The 18,351-nt window shown below is 34.7% G+C and overlaps 1 protein-coding gene across 24 annotated transcripts in view; it reads right to left on the minus strand.

Annotated features, from left to right (window-relative positions):
* Positions 1-18,351, minus strand: part of ZBTB20 (zinc finger and BTB domain containing 20) — an 838,196-nt gene that overhangs the window by 819,192 nt on the left and 653 nt on the right. The window lies entirely within an intron of this gene.

Consider the following 18,351-nt stretch of genomic DNA (forward strand, 5'->3'; position numbering starts at 1 on the left):
GGTAGTCGTTTCTACTAGCCTTGCCTAAAGTCCATTTACAGAAATGAAAAGCAAAGATTGCCTGCATGTAGTGACTCACACCTGTAATCCCAACACTTTGGGAGGCTGAAGCAGGTGGATCTTCTGAGGTCAGGAGTTCAAGATCAGCCTGGCCAACATGGTGAAAGCTCGTCTCTACTAGAAACACAAAAATTAGCTGGGTGTGGTGGCACATGCCTGTAATCCTAGCTACTCGGGAGGCTGAAGCATGAGAATCGCTTGAACCCAGGAGGCGGAGGTTGCAGAGAACCAAGATCACGCCACTGCACTCCAGCCTGGGCAACAGTGCAAGATTCTGACTCAAAAAAAGAAAAAAAAAGAGAAAGAAAAGGGAAGGGAAGGGGAGGGGAGTGGAGGGGAGGGGAGGGAAGGGATGGGAAGGGAGAAAGAGCAAAGACTGTTGTTCCTTTTAAGATCTACCTTTGGCAGGGCACAGTGGCTCACGCCTGTAATCCCAGCACTTTCGGAGGCCCAGGCAGGCAGATCACGAGGTCAGGAGATCGAGACCATCCTGGCTAACACAGTGAAACCCCGTCTCTACTAAAAATACAAAAAATTAGTCTGGTGTGGTGTCGGGCGCCTGTAGTCCCAGCTATTCGGGAGGCTGAGGCAGGAGAATGGCGTGAACCCGGGAGGCAGAGCTTGCAGTGAGCCGAGATTGCACCACTGCACTCCAGCCTGGGCAACAAAGCGAGACTCCGTCTCAAAAAATAAAAGATCCCTCTTTTAAGCTTTCTTATAACATCATGTCTACTACTGGAAGAATAGAGAATCTGAAGAAGATTAAACTAGTTAAACATATTTTTTAAGAATATTTATGAAAAAAGTAAAAGTCAAATGATTAGGGAAAGAAAATTTTAAAATGGAGACATACTTTGGAAAAAGAGTCCGGTATAATATATTTAGACTTAGACACATTCATCCATTCAATTTTCTCCAAACCAGAATCTAGGTATCTTTAATAGTACCATACGGTACAGACTCTAGTGTATTAAGATGATACTTACGTTTCTTATTATAAAAGAACGTCTAAGTTTTTAGACTTTTATAGTGGTGTTATCAACCAACTAATGTACGTATTTCCTAATACTCTCACAATCAAAAAAATGGCCAATGGCAAATTAGGTGTCTGGTAACTGAAAGATCATAAAGATTTTACTATTTCAAAGCATTTATGCTAGAGTCACTTTTAAGTACAGCTATAAATTACAAGGAGATAATTTCCAATGAAATATAAAACAGATTACAAAGCCGTATTTAGCTGTCTGTGGCCATTTAATAAGTCAAAACATAATGCAGCATTATCATTACGTCAAGATGTGACAAAGGCCCAGACTTCCCACAAAATATTCCTATCTCTATACTAGAATAAGACATCATCAGAAGTACCTGAATAAAATCTCCCCTCAATGACCAGAAAAATAAATGAAGAAATTTTAGAGACCTATCTTAGACTTTCAACAATTAAATGTACTCACACCTTCCATGCATTCCACTCTTCTATCTGTTGGAGGTTTATACAGCTTCATCAGTAATATGTTCTATTGCTGACATATCAAAAGGCTTAATATCACACACGCAGCTTCAAATATATACATAAATGTCCACTAAGTGTAAAAAATGCCTTCAGATTTTCATTATCATCACTGTATCCACATCATGCTTTTTCAAGCACTTCAACATTTATTATTTTACTTGACTCTCACAAAGATTGTGTAACTGAGGAAAATATCTCTATTTTAAAGATAAAGATCCTGAGATACAAAAGTCAAGTGATTTGCCTATAATCATATTCTATGCTGACTTCTAGAGTTTTTTTCATCTAATATCTTTAAATTCTTTCATTTCTGCATTCTGTTACTTTGTTGAAATCATTATTGTACCTGTAATCTATTAGGTCAAATCAGCAAATATTTATCAATCAACTTCTATGTGCAAGGACTCAATTAATGTGTAATTGGCATTATTAACTTATCTGTGACATCAACAGGGATAATATTAAAATTATTTAACAACTGACACAAAAGGTACCAACTAAAGAAACTGAACACTGAACAAAGTGAAACATACCCTCTAAGTTTTATCAAGGGATATCAACTGCATGTCAGCTATGATGTGGGCATGACCAATAGAGTCTGATTTAATCACAAACTACAAATCATTTGTAGATGTTTATTTGGCATGAAATGCTAGAAGAACATCTGAAGATTTAAGAGAATATGTAGAAAATTCTGGTAGCACGTGGTCCAAAATTAACTTAAAGAAAATGCAAATATAAAGGAAAAAAACAATCTCCTTGGGTGCCAAGATTCAGAAATATGAACTCATTACTACCAAAACTAGCCATAATATTTTAAATTATTTTAATTTCTTTTTTTGTTTGTTTTTTGAGACGGAGTTTCGCTCTTGTTGCCCAGGCTGGAGTGCAATGGCACCATCTCGGCTCACCACAACCTGCACCTCCCAGGTTCAAGTGATTCTACTGCCTCAGCCTCCCAAGTAGCTGGAATTACAGGCATGCACCACCATGCCCAGATAATTTTGAATTTTTAGTAGAGACAGGGTTTCTCCATGTTGGTCAGGCTGGTCTTGAACTCCCGACCTCAGGTGATCCACCTGCCTCGGCCTCCCAAAGTTCTGGGATTACGGGAGTGAGACACCGTGCCCGGCCAATTATTTTTATTTATGCATTTATATTCAAATATACCTAATTTTAATAAAATACATAAGTGGGGTTTTGAACATGTTTTTAGCACAATTTTTCTTTTCCTTTATTTCTTGGCTATCTGCTCCTCTCCTTTCATATTTCCTCTCATAAATAGTTATCCATTTTTATAACTTAGTATGCATCCTGCTACATTCTTCTTCCTTTAAAAATAACCCTACTATAAGGTAGATATATACATATGCAGATATTACCTATAAATATACATATTCAAGGATCTTTGTCATTATTTTTTAAAGGCTGAATATTATACACACTTTTCTATACCTTGCTCTTCTCACTCATAAGAAACTCCTGGAAATTCTTTCAGAAGATCTGAGATAGCTTTATTTCACATCACTTAATGACAGCATAATATCCCGTGGTTGAGTTTCCATTATTTACTAGCATTACCTTGTTAATGGGATTACTATTTTCTGCAGTTTTACCACTACAATAAAGATACAACAACCTGGAAACCAAAAAATACACATGTTCTTAAATATTGCTACCTATATTTCTATGGAATATATTCCCAAAAATGAGACTGCCAGGTTAAAGTATTTGCAAATTATATGCAAATTATAATTTTAATAGGTTTTTGGTAGTCTTACAAGACTGCATTTTATAACAGGTAGAATATATCACATTTCCACCAGTAACAAATACTGTTAAGGTGCAAAATGGGAATATACTTTCATTTTTTTACATGGAGATCATCAGTTATGCCAGTCCCATTAATTTAAAAAATCCATCATTTTCCAACTAAGTTGTCATCTTTTTCAGAATTTGCCAATCATTTCCACTGATCTATTATGTATGCCTAGGCCATCACCATGTTGTTTTAATTAGCTCACTTTGTAATATGTTCTGGTATGTGTAATACAAGTCCCTCCTCATTGCTTTTTCATATTTGCTTGCCTTTCGTTACCATTTAATCTTCCAAGTAGTTTTAAAATAACACTGTTGACTTCAAAAAAGAAAAAAAAATCCCCCAAGATTCTAATTGGAATTGCATTATATAATTTATTAACTTTGAAATAATATTTTTATTGTTTTCCCATCCTAAACCAGTTTGTCCTTCTCTTAATCAGATCCTGTTTTATGCATTTTAATATCTTTGTTTTCATATAGTTCCTGTACCGTTCTTGAAAAACTTATTAATAGGCATTTTGTAATTTGTGTTTCTATGAAAAATGGAATAATATTTTCCCATTGGGAAAAAAAGTCTCGTAGATGCCCAAATTCCTCCAGAGCAGAGTTGTTTTCATCTTATCTTTTATCCAACTACCTTATCAATTTTTCTTACTCATTTTTCTAGATTTTAAAATTCAAGTTTCTATAATTTTTAGACCATATATCATCAGCAAGAGACACCTGACATTCTTCTCTACAAATGTTAATGTTATATCATTTACCAACTGTATATGACAAAGCCTCTAAAATAATGTTAAATAATTGTGATGGTTCCTTGTCTAGTTTCTGTTGCTAATTAAAATGTTTTTAGGATTTAACAATTTAGGCCATGTGCAGTGACTCACGCCTGTAATCCCAGCACTTTGGGTGGAGGCTCAGGTGGCAGGATCACTTGAACCCAGGAGGTTGAGGCTGCAGTGATCCCTGATCATGCCACTGCACTCCAGCCTGGGTGACAAAATGAGATCCTGTCTCAAAATAAAAGACAAAAAAAAAAAAAACCCAAAATTTAGAATACTTTTTGCCATTTATTGAGATAAACATGATTTTTCTCCTTTAATTTGATGATGTAATAAATTAAATTGGTATATTTCCTATGATTGAATCATGCTTACATTCCTACTTAAAAATATAATTTAAAATAGCTACTAGTGAGTTATTATTTTGATTCACTGTTAGTATTTTCTAACATTTTCCTTAGAATTTTTTAATTTACTTCGTAAGTGAAATTATACATTTTTTACTATATAATCTTTAACAGAATTAGATATTAAATTATGGAATATTTTGATATTTTTCCATGGCCTAGAATGATTTAAATTACATCAAAATTATGTATTCCTTACGTTTAAGTGACAACATCTGGTCAAATTTCTAATCTTTTGTATGCTAAGTAGTATCTGCTTTCTACTTCTTCTTAGGTCAATTTTTATCATTTGTATTTGACTAAAAGTCCTTTTATTTCTCAAGGGTTTTAAATCTGTCACATAGCTACATTCTTATTTAACATTCTTTTCATCTTCCAGTTTTTTCTTCTATTTCTAATTGTGTACTTTTGTCATTCTTTTTCCTAAAGCTTTATTAGTGAATTAAAATTCATATAACATAAACTCACCATTTTAACTGTATTAAAGTATATAATTCAGTGACATTTGCAAGGTTGTATAAATATCACCAACTACCTCCAGAACATTCTCATCACTCCAAAAGGAAACCCTATACCCATTAAGCAGTCACTCCCCATTTTTCCTTCTCCCAGCCCCTGGCAACCACTAATCTCCTTTCTGTTTCCACCTATATGCCTACTCTGGACACTTCATATAAATGAAATCACACAATATGTAGCCTTTTGAGTGTGGCCTCTTTCACTTAGCATGTTTTCAAGGTTCATCCATGTTATAGTATGTATCAGTACTTCATTATTTTTTATGGCTAATATTATATTGTATAGATATATCGTAGATGAATAATTTTTATTCCTTCATTCAGCAGTTGATGGATATGAGTTGCTTCCGCTTTTTGGCTACTATGAATAATGCTGCCATGAATATTTGAGTATAAATTTTATGTGAACATATCACTTCTCTTGAGTATATACCTCAGAGTGGAATTGATAGGCTCATTTTCTTTTTTGCTTTATCATCTTCACAAGGAGTTTATATATCACACTGATCTTTCCAAAGAACCAGCCTTTAGATTTATTTCGGGTTTTACTATATGGTTTTTCTATTTCATTACTTTCATCTTTCTAACAATCTCCTCATCTTCTATCTTGTATTATTCTTTATACTAACTTCTTAACATTAGGTTATCTTTATCTTCCCTCTTCCTTAATAACAAAGGCCTTTAAGGCCATCAGTTTTCCTCTGACAACTATTTTAGCTAATTTTCATGGGCTTTTACAGAAAATATTTTCCTTTTCATTGCTTTCTAGGTGATTTCCTCTTTATCCAAAAGATATCTGGGAATGTTTTAATTTCTATGTAGATTTTAACCTTTTAGAAAAACTGTTAAAATTTGATATATGTTAGCTTATAGTCAGAGAAAGTGCCTCCAAAATCTCTGCTCTCTAAAACTCAGTTTTCTTAGCAGCCAAGTGCAGAGATGTTCAAAAATATTTAAAGAATGTCCCACTGTAATTCCTATTACTCACGTTTTGATTTCTAGATCTATCCTCCAAATCTCATCTTTTTTTTTTCAATATTTCATCATGGGTTTTTTAATATGCTTGGATACATTTCTTGCATTTGGTCTTTTCATTCACTAATTCATGTTTCAACAGTGACTATGCTCTCCCACAAATCCTGAGTTGTTCAAATGAGATATATTTAATATCTGAAATTATTTTCTGTTCTTTGAATTTCCTTAAGTGCTCCCAATTTTTGTTTTCAAATTCAGTTTTCATGTTTTTGCCAGTAGTCCTAGTTACCTGGAGTGTGTACTCTGATTTTCCTCTCTCACTTGCTATGGGTCTCCTTAAATGAATTGCTATTTTTCGCTAACTCACTGGAGCTCAGGTCTGGTTGCCAGATTATCCTAAATGGCAAAAATATCACAGGTGGTGAAAAGCATAGGTAAACAGCCTGTCAGTTCCCTGCAAAGGCACATGGACAAAGAGCTCTGTTGTCCTATCTCTATTTCTTTTTAGCCTCCAAAGACAGAGAGGACTCCACCAGGACATTCAGCTACTTTAGCTTTTTAGCAGCTAGCGACACTTTGGTACTTAAAATGGATAAATATTGATCTTCTCCTACAGGAGTTCACAAACCTCTAAAGCCCAAGCTCTTCGTCCCAATGTCTGTTGCTTTCTCATATTTACCCATGGACTCCAGCACCATTCTCCAGTTGCTTGCCCAACAGAAGGCAGAAGTTTCAAAGCAGTGTTTCTCTGCCCAAGGTGTCATGACAGTTGTTTATAGGTCACAGCAGCCATTTGCTTCAGAAAGCCAGGCAGCTTGGAATTGGAAGTGAAGAAGATAACCACATATAGCTACTTTGTTTTCAAAGTCTTTAATTTTAAAAAAGCCTGGGGTGGAGTGGGGTATGTGGGTGTGAGGTATGTCTGGACTTCATTATACTTATTCCTAAGAATCAATAGTTTCCTCAGAAAGCATATTCCTGAATGTATAAAATGACAATATGTTCTTCTGCATGCTCTTAGATTGAAATCATGAAATACACTCCAGCTATTAATCACTTTAAGTAAGCTTTAATGCAATCCCAGTTTTAATTATTCCAGGACTTAATTATCTTTTGTTTTGAAAACAACTTCAAATCAATTTGCTGTAGTTTCACTTAGAAAGACAAATTATGACTTTAGCCAATCAAGTCTGCCAACATCTAACAAGTTTTATAAATATGAAAAAGTATGTCAGCTATTTATATAGGAATTACATGTGTCCCACATGTGGTTTACACGATGTTACCCTCTATATTGTTCACAACCCAACTACCTTTTTTGCTTTCTAGAAGAGCTAAGTAATTATATTATATTATCACTAATATTACGGTGTTTAACTGGATAAGACTTCTAAATAACTCAGATAATTAAGTAAAATAATTAAACCTATTTTTTAATTGTGTGAAATTTTATGAACATTCCTTAAGAATTACAAAGCTCATATAAAAAGTTCAAAATCTCAATTGCAATCTATGAATTACAAAGCATAGTGCGCCTTGTTTGTCCCTCTATCCAGATAGGAATCATATAGGATATGAAATATGGGTTTCATCCTTAAATCAGCAGATAATATAATTCTGTGTACTCTATTCAACACAATATCCTGAATTGATTGTAGTAGATTTGCTTTACCACTGATGGGAGATACCTGACATATTTCTTTTCTGAATCACGGTAAATGTAATTTTATTGGAATTTCAGCCATGATAGAATTTCATTAAGTACCTAAAAGGATAGAAAACTGTGAGCATGTACAAACACGTTGGGTCTTGGAAAAGTACAGGGAAAGTCTATAATAGGTAATAATTTTAACAATGCTAAATTTGAACTCCAATAAGTAAACGGATAGCCTAGTAAGGAAAAATAATTGTCCTAGGATAAGTACAAAAAAGCCTGATCAACATTGAATCCCTCCTGTGTGCCAGATATTAGGCTAAGCATTAAAGCTATAAAGATAAATAAAGCATGGTAGCTGTTGTTAAGGAACTGCAGTTAAGTGTACTATAATTCTAAATGTTACCTTTCCTAAGTGATGAATGTCAAAGCATTTAAGTTATAAGTTAAACTGCATATAAAACATCACACTGAATCAAATTCACTTTATACCAGATGCACCCATTTGTGCATTATAAAACTCATCATTACACATATAAGACAGAAACAGAGTAATGCATACCCCAAATGACAGAAACAACCATTTATTTTTGGCTCTTATACACTTTGGTAATTCACTTAATGTTCACAAATGTTAAGACTGTAATGCAGAATATTTGAATCAGAAGAACCTAGAATTTTGTTCATTTTTCCCATACTGGTTTTCAGCCCAAATGACCCCTTTAACACAGTATTGCCTTGCTCTCAACCCCTTTCTAAAACAAGAAAGATTATTAAAAACATGAGTGTTCAAAGGTATTTCTCTGAGGGTCAGATGTATAAAGGACAGTGAGATACAAACAACATAGCTGTTAAGAACACTAGCTCCCACAGGCTATCAAAATTACAAGAACAACAGAGTACCACCGATGATGAACTTGAGGAGAAAGGTGCCATGCACGAACTGAATGTTGATAATTTTTCTAACTTTAAAATACATTTTTCAGTGATGTATCCATTTGAATTATATAAAATGATTATTATACTATACTTCTTAATGCACTAAAAATAAGAGAATAAAGAAAATATCAGATATTCTCATAAGGAACAGTAAAGACACATAAGGGATGGTATAGCAATTTCATTATTCTTTGCATTCAGATGATACAGCTTATATTTGTAATATAGCTTAACAGTAAACATTATCTTTTGAAAACTTTTTAAGTTTTTAGTACCTTGTATACAAAGGGTATATGAGTATGTATGTATACATGACACACGTACTTGGTTGGAGGTCATTTAAATTATCTGAAATAAAAATTCACTTTAAAGGTTACTATAATTCCTTTTAATTCATGCATGCTGACTATACTAAATATAATCCAAAGTCATGTACACTGACTTTACCTGAACTGATTTGAGACGACTACTCTGATAGAAATGCATTTATACTATCAGATAAAATTAAATCTTTCTTTCAGTATAGTGACAAATCAAGGAAAAGTTAAAGTACATAATAAAAGTCTAGACTGTATTCCACTCAAAGCATAGTAGAGGCTGTTTTAAAATTCCATGAATATGGGAAGGAGGAGACAAAAACTAAATTCCATAATAAATAAAACAAAATTAAGGTATATAATATTTTACCCCTCATATCCATCACATCCTCAAGAAAGTTAACAGATGTTTTCTTGTTTTTGAAAATTGGACAGCAAACAACAATGTAGATTATAAATGTTCCTAGAACAGTGATTTCCAAATTGGGTGGCACACAGTAGGCATTCAATAAATGGCTTACCACACAGATTGTGCTACATTGCATATCTTTGTCATGCACTTAAACTTACTGCCTAATTCTAGGTTAGGACTGATGATCATGTTTTTGTGCCAAAAGCATAGCAGTCTTTGTTTTCGAAACTCTCGGTGACCCATATTTAAGCCAGCTATTGGTTTCTGAAACAAATGTTAAGGGCACAAAGAACAAACAACCCAAAAGCCTTCCAAAGTTATAGGATTTGCTACCCTTTGAATATACTGTTTCTAGTCTCCCTCACCCCTATTTCTGCATGATACCTGGTTCTTGGTTATCCAGTCGGGTTTGATTTAGTTTTCCTTTTTGACCTCTACCTTCCCAGAACTTCCAGTAATACTTCCTTTGTCCTGCTCCTACCCATGATTTCTAAGGCCTGCTTTAACATGGTACCCAGCTCCACTGTTGCAAATACAACTAAATCAGGCAGCAGTTAGAGTCTATTCACTGTACAACCTTTAGACAAATTCTCTATCATCATTTTTAATTCTAGACTGAAGAGTTATATTTTAAAAAGATTCTATCACAGCAACCATTGTTCCTACTTACAACTCTGTCACCTTGTACCCTTCTCTAGAACCTTCTCCAAATCTATGCCTTTCTGAAATAAAATTGCCATTATTAATCTGGGCAAGTAGTGAGTTAAAATCGTCCCAGAATAGAGGTCTGATGGGGTGGTGATTAAGAGCTTAGGTTCTCCAGAGCTGTACTTGAGTTTAATTTCCCATGTGTTTTATACTTAGCTGTGTGACTTTGAACAAGATACTTACCCTTTCTGAGCCTTCGCATATCTTTAAAATTGGGATAATAAAGGTACTCGTCTCACGGGATTGTGGAATTAACTGAAAAAATGCAGATATAACCAATGACTGCAACAAAGTAAGATCTCAGTAAATGTTGGCTACTATTGGTGTTGGTGGTGTGATTAGTATTCCTGTTTAATACAAGGATAGAATGCATTTACTTTTCACTGTGCTTCCCACTAATAATTTTGCTAGTCTTTTTGGTACTCATGGCTTTAGAAGAGTTACAGTGATTCTTCAGTACATATACTGGGTTTCAGTTAACACGAAAACCAGCTTCCCTTAAGCACATTTAGAATATCTTTTCCATTATTTGCATGCATTGAAGCATTCATACCACCTTTTGGGTCCAACAATTGATCTAAAATTATTCTTACAATTTCTCCTGATTAGCTAGATGTTTGGTAAGCTAAAATAGCTTAGCATCATCTAACAGACAGTATATTTTGGCTATGAGGTGATTTATAAAATATTATATGATCAGTACCAGGAACATCTGGAGCTGTGGGTGGATGTGAGGAAATGAGAGGATTCAGGATAGTATAGCTTCCTGCAGATTGCTGTTTCCACCTAAGGTAATGTTAGATAGCTTTAAGCCTTTCACTACCATTCATACTAGCAAAAAGGATGAGTCAATTAAACAGAAACTGAGAGTAAAATTTTAAATTAGAACTTTGAGGTTATCATTAAAGATCTATATGTATATACCTATAAAGTAGGTATATACAAATTGTATATAGTTGTTTCTTTCAATATACAACAGGACAATATTTGCAAAGTCTTTTCTAACAGATTCTTTCCTAGTCAGATTTCTTTACCTACCTTATCTTCCTTCCTATGTAAATCTATCTGTGCATGGATATAATATAAGATCAAAAACTAAATGCAGTAGTTAAAAATTACCAATTTTATAAGATCTGCATGGAGGTGGTTCCTGATTACTCAATGTATACCTATGTTTTGCTTAGAGAAGAGAATCACAAAACCAAATTTATCTTTTATCTTTGAATAAATGTATCTATCGATTTTATAGAAACAGAAAAATGGGAGTTGATTCATTCTGTTGTTACCTGCATCCTCAATTTAACAACTTTATGCTGCATGAAATGCAGAGTCAAGTTTACAAATTCTATTAGCAATACACCTTCCTGAGTTAAGATGAGTTGGCAAAGTATTTATGTAAACTAATAGATTTATTATACTTACCCACTATGAAAGATTATAAGTACTTAATATCATATATCTATACTTTACTAGTGTGCTATGTTAGAAAGCATGTATCATTAAAATTAAACTTTTATAAAAGACTAAAAGTGGAAAGCAAAGTCAAGTATTTTACATATACTGTTTCTAGGTGTCCTAAGCATCAGTTTCAGTAACACTACTAGAAGCTAAAATAACAATTCAATTGTTGAAGGAAACAAACTCAGATGATTAGAACTGAAAATGACCCTAAAAATGAAAAATCTAAGGTGCTAAGGTGGAGATCCGCATAGATTATGCAACATGCCATAGATCATGTAACTAATTAGTGGCAGCAGTAGACCTAGAACAACCTCTACTAACTCCCCATCTGAGATTTTTGACAATGTATAACAAAGAGTTGAATTTAATATATGAGAGATTGAAAAGGTAGATATTATCCCCAAGTTAAAAATCTTTGGATGTAATTACTTCTACTTACTTAATTTTATATTCCTAAGACGACACATTTAAAATAGCATAAAACTGTAAAAATGGTTAGAAGTAATGAAAACTACAAACAAAATTTATGCGTTATCTTAAATCAAAACCATGGAAAAGGCCATTTTCTCTTGTCTAAAGGAAGCCAGAGATTTACTGAAAATGTGTGTGAGTGCGAGAGAGTGTGTATGTGTGTGTGGTGGTGGTAGGGGTCTTTGTTTTGTTTTGTTTTGTAAATTGTTAGAGATTGTTCTATTAATAGTTTCCTTTTGTAATGGTAATCTGTGCTCCAAAATGAGGGCACACTAAAATGAATTTCTGATAATTTATAAAGCAGTGAAATACAAACACATTTCTAGAAACTTACTAATGACAGTAAGAAAATGGGTACCAAGAGTTTCAAAATTAAAAATCAAAATCTTTTTAATATTATGTTGAATTAGAACATCTTTTTAAAAGCCAAAAGTAATTGAAAAGAGATTAAATTGGTACACTCAACTCTCTAAACTGTGTGTATATTTTTCTTGAAGTGCATATCTATGAGCTGACAGTAAAGACAGGCTGGCTGCTTTGTTTGACTATAGTTCTGTTTACCTCATACTGTCAAGAATGGATTTTGACACAGTATTAATATTGCTATTTTTATTGATATAATTAGCACTGCTATAAATAATTTCTTGTGCTGCCATATGTAAGTATATCATTACAATCAGCAGTATTTAGTGCTTCTTTTTCTTATATGACACCTTGAAAACAGACTGTTGGCCCAAAGAACAAAAGTGACCTCATGATATGGGAATCACTGAAAAAAACATTGCCCTGTCAATAGAGACTACTGTTTTGTGTATGACTTCACTAAACAAACTAGTTTATATTTGTTTGAAACTAAAGTTTCTCACCAATCTGCTGTTTCAATTTCACATCACACCATATTGTACCTAAAACAGGCAATCTGGATTCCTGTTGCTACTTTTTCTTCCCCCAAACAGCTCAGGAATGGGTTTGAAATACAAGGCTTGAATACATAAAGCAAAATAATTAAGACACCCAAAATTCAGAATGGGTGGGTGAAAACAAGTACACTTGAAACCATTTGTGTAACTACTAGTGGGTGGCCCACTGTGAGTTTTTGATTATATGAAAGCAAAATCAAAACATATTTTATCTTGCCTCCAGATCACATCAGCTGTGACAATAACCTTATCTGGACCTTGAATAGTTTGTTCATAAAACAAAGTAGGGTGACTGACCCAGTGCATATTCAACACAGAGTATGAAGGCCAAAAGAAAATGACAATACAATTCAAAACAAGTTTGTGGAAATTTTAGACTAGTATATTAAAACCTTTCTTTGTCTCTATCACTTGACAGATGGTTAGCCTTCACACAGCCTAGTATCTCTGGCAAAGAAATGACTGTGTCTAGCCAATAACACCCCAAATTTTGACTTAAAATGCACTGTACACATGCTTAGACTTACCTTACAAATATGAATATTAATAAACTTAGTCATGCTTACTTTATTACTATAAAAATTTGATAGATGTCAAGATTTCATCTTCTGCCGTTAAAAATACCTTCTTGAAACTCAACTATCTTAGGTGGATATAAGGTTCTATGAACTCTGCACTTCAGATTTCATTCATTTCACAGGTTGGCTGGTAATCATGCTTAAAAAAATACTTCCAAAATAACATTTCATCCCAAAAATATTATAAAATTTATAGAAATTTAATTAGCTTGTGTTTCTATGCTATCCATAGGAAAGTTTTGGTAACAAAGTGGCTTAAACAAAATCACCAGGGAACCCTGAATACACTCCATGTCAAGGATCACAGGCAGGACTGGAATTATTTATCCAGTATTGACATGTCTTTATTCAAAAACTGCTCATTTATAAATATATACTCACACACACATGCAAACACATATCAATCAACCATCCTTACCAGCAAACAGGAAACGGTCTTACTTTTTAACATTCTATTAGCCATTCTTCCATTTTGCTCTTTAAAAAAAATTCAACTGAGGCTGGGCGCGGTGGCTCACACCTGTAATCCTAGCTCTTTGGGAGGCCGAGGCAGGCAGATCACGAGGTCAGGAGATCAAGACCATCCTGGCCAACATGGTGAAACCCTGTCTCTACTAAAAATAACAAAAAAATTAGCAGGACATGGCTGTGCGCACCTGTAGTCCCAGCTACTCAGGAGACTGAGGCAGGAGAATTGCTTGAATCTGGGAGGCGAGGCTGCAGTGGGCCAAGATTGTGCCAGTACACTCCAGCCTGGCGACAGAGCAAGACTCCATCAAAAAAAAAAAAAAAAAAAAATTCAACTGAAACAATGTATTCCATTAGTTATAAAGTCTGTTTCCTCCTAAATCTTCCTATTTATAGCTTTCAGATGCTGGCAAGTCCGTATACAAATAGCCAGAGGCAATCACAAACTGCTCTAAAGTGCATTAATATGTACCCTTCCTGGAAGAGGCTGATTATGTTCCAAATTAGCATAAATAGAGATCTAATGTAGGTATAAGCGTGACAAACCCTCAACGGCACAGGATGGGAGGGCTGGGGGAGGGAGGATTGTATTAAAAAAAGTTATTCCCCTTAAGAACTAAACTTGTATTTGGCTAACAAAGTAAGACTTACCATGACAGATGGGAAAAAAAATTAAAAAGGAAAAACTGTTATTTGAGAACTATGAACTAGGTTTTGGAAAGGTGAGACACCCACTACTTGAAGTCACAAACTCAGCATTAAATCATATACTCATTTAACCAGGTACCAACTTTCCTTCTGTTAGAAACCCAGGATTTTTACACCTACAGACTAAATGATTAAAGTATTGCTAAAATCTTCTGTAATGTTCCTCTTGCATTACAAATAAGTCTATTAAAGCAGAAAAGTGCCAATCAAATGCTTTTGAAAAAATGGTTTAAATAACAAAGCATTTTTTGCAGGTCTCTCCTCTTTAATGTCGCCTATAAACTAATTACAATAAATTTTCACCTTCTCTTGATAAAATCACAACTGAAACTAGGCATGGTGGCATGCACCTGTAGTCCCAGCTACTAGGAGGCTGAGGCAGGAGGGCGGATCACTTGAGCCCAGGAGTTAAAGTACAGCCTGGGCAATAAAAGGAGATTCCCATCTCAAAAAACGAAAAAGAAACCCAGAACTGAAAAAGATTTAGGTACTTGATTTTTCAGATATGTTCCTAAAAACAAATCCCAACCAAAAATTAACAGATACTCTAGCTTTTGTTTTACCATACTTTGCTAACAGGATAATACTATGTAGGAAATTTATAGTAAATTTCAAAACACAAGATTTTTTTAATATAAAGCAACATTTTATTTATTTCAAAGACATTATTAAAATCATGAAAAAATCCCTATCTGTTAAAATTACCAACTGAAATATATGGAGAAAGTTTCATGACAATAACAAAAGGTACAAATAAGAAATAAACTAAGATCTTTCTTTCCTATCATTGCCAACTGGTAAACACCTTCCTCCTCCTCAAACTTCTGTAGGCTCTTTCAAACTGTAGTTCCTAAGACAAGAAAGCAGCTAGGTCTTAAAGTTTCATTAAAAAATCTCCTCCCCTAACAATCTAAAATGCACAAAGTGTGTGTGACATTAGAATGTAAGCTCCACAAGGGCAGGCAATTTTCTCTCTTGTTCATTATTACACTCCAGGTGTCTAGAACAATATGATAAATTTAACCATCCATTTCAGAAAAATATGATTATTTCAGAGACTAAAGCAAAGCCCATCAATCTCTACTTCCGTATTCCAAATGTTTTTGAAGAAGTCTCTGCTTGCCACTGATTCTGTGAAGTTATTCAAAATAATATGTAATTATTTTATAAATTATAGATAGCAGGAACTTAGCTGTAGCTTTTATTGCCCTTCTAAAACAACCTAATTATTCAGACTGGCCTTTTTTTCTAGAAAGTCCAATTTGCCTAATTATTCAGACTAGCCTTTTTACTAGAAAGTCCAATTTGTCTAAAAAGTCTTCTGAAAACTTTCACTAATGCAACAAAAATGATTCCCTTAAAATATTTTTTCCTTAGATTTTCTTCCTATACCAAGTAGTCAAATTCTTATTAACAGGACAACAAGAGGAATTAGATATTTGCGGATCTCAAAAACTTTCTGATCCAATTATAGAAGAAACTGGCATCACATCAACTGGTAGTTCTAAACACCCCCTTCCCCAATTATAGCCCTCACATGAAAGTTTCTCTTTCCTCTAGTATTCCATTTAATCTCGTATTTTCTTTTAGTAGCTAGTCAATGTACACATGACCTATATGTGCATTTTCTTGGTTTTGTAGTAATCTTAAAACACGGGCCTAGATAGGTAAGCATAAAGACTTCTTCCTGGAAATGGATAAAATTTGACAATTTTTAACCTGATACTTTCTTTAGCTTGTTAAAATTAGGACCTCACCGTGAAAGGGCATATTGCTGTGGAGGCTGGTAGCCAGCAAACTTGTCACCTGATCTTCATATGCACAAGGCCTGTATTCCACTGGTCTATAAAATCTGAAATCATAAAACCAAAAATATCCAATTGCCCAACTCACTGAGCAGCTAACATAGTTCTAGAAATCTCACTTTTCTTCTTCTCACCTGTTTACTTCAACACCATGTGTCCCCAAACCTAAGACCCTCCAAAATTGAGCTCCATAAAAATCACAACCCCAATCTTGAAAATTAAGCCTTGAGTACTGAACAGTTACATCAGCAATTCCTCAAGGGCAATTTCAAAAGCTTTCCTGGGAGACTACTGGAAAGATGGCACAGGGATATCACCATGCACTATGTGTGCAACAACTTTGATATATTCTAAGAATCACAAAGAACAAAGGCATGAAAATCAATGTAATTTTTTTCTTTCACTATAAAAATACAGATTCTTCATTTTAAAGCAAAAAAGCAAAAAGTAGCCACATCTTGACTGGACAAACTTACAGTTGACCCTCAGTATCCATGGGAGATTGGTTCTGGGACCTCTCTAGGAAACCAAAATCTACAGATGCTCAAGTCCCTTACATAAAATAGTGTAGCATTTGCATTTAACCTAAGCACATTCTCCCATATACTTTAAATCATCTCTAGGCTGCTTATAACACCTAATACAAGTAAATGCCATGTATTAATAAATCGTCGTTACACTGTATTGTTTAGGGGATTGTGGCAAGAAAAAAACTATATATATTCTATTCCATCTATTCCCCCACACCCAAAATATTTTTGATCTGCAGTTGGTTAAATCCACAGATGCAGAACCCAGGCACAGGAAGGGCTGACTGTATGTGACTGGGAGTGGAGGGGGATCTGTATAAATATTTCCACAAGATAGCAAAGGGTACTTGGGATTGGGAGCATGAACAGAAATGAAAACAAACCATTATAAATTTAAGGATGACTGGTTATCACTTAAATTTAGTGTCTACAGCTATTTATTTATAAAATGGTAATTGTGTTTTAAAACTTTCAATGGCAACAAGTTACAACAGTAACTTCAGAATAGCGTTCACTTGAAAACAATGGGTGAATGGCCTCTATAATTTTTTTAGCTGAAATGTATACACCGCCACGCAGTGAGGAAACTTGACTTTAGCACCATTTTGGTATTTTTAATAGAAAAAACAGTGGAGAAGATTTTCACATGTCTAGAAAGGTAACATGTTCAACTTAGGTTTGGCCAATGCTGATTCTGAGGACAGTACTACACCCGCAAGCTTCCAAACTACTTCCTGATTCATTCAGATTTTTATTGGAGAGCTGTCATCCTGTTACTGACCTCATTCAACCCAGTTCGGAGTGAGAGATCAGCGGATTACCGCGCTAGGTACCGTAGCTGTACGCCATATTGTGTTTTTCGCTAATGTTTAGTTTGTGTGTGTGCCTAGCATATGTTTGTGCAAGTGTGTTTATCAATAGAACTTTTAGAAAATCCCTGCCTCCTGCGTCTTCAGCATCCTTAAAAAGGATAACAGCTGGGGGCGGGGGGTGGGGGGAGGACCCAAAAGCCACACAGACAGGAATGCATTAAACAGTGTACGAGAGACGGCATTTGTTTTAAACTTTCAAGAACCTTCCAACCATTTTTATATCAGGAATCAAAAAGTGTTAACATGTTTTAATGTTTCCAAAGTGGCCCAAAGAAGAGAAAGATGGAAAGGTGTGTCTTCCCTTCCCAAGCCCCCTCCTCTCTAGTCGTAGAAGCGAAGCAGGCGGGGGCCGGGAGCTCCGGCGTCTGGAGAGACATCCAGCGGCTGTGGGGCCAGGACACCTCCTGCCCCCCAGTTCTCTGAAGACGC

This window comes from Gorilla gorilla, chromosome 2, assembly GCF_029281585.2.
Source record: "Gorilla gorilla gorilla isolate KB3781 chromosome 2, NHGRI_mGorGor1-v2.1_pri, whole genome shotgun sequence".
NCBI lineage: Eukaryota > Metazoa > Chordata > Mammalia > Primates > Hominidae > Gorilla > Gorilla gorilla.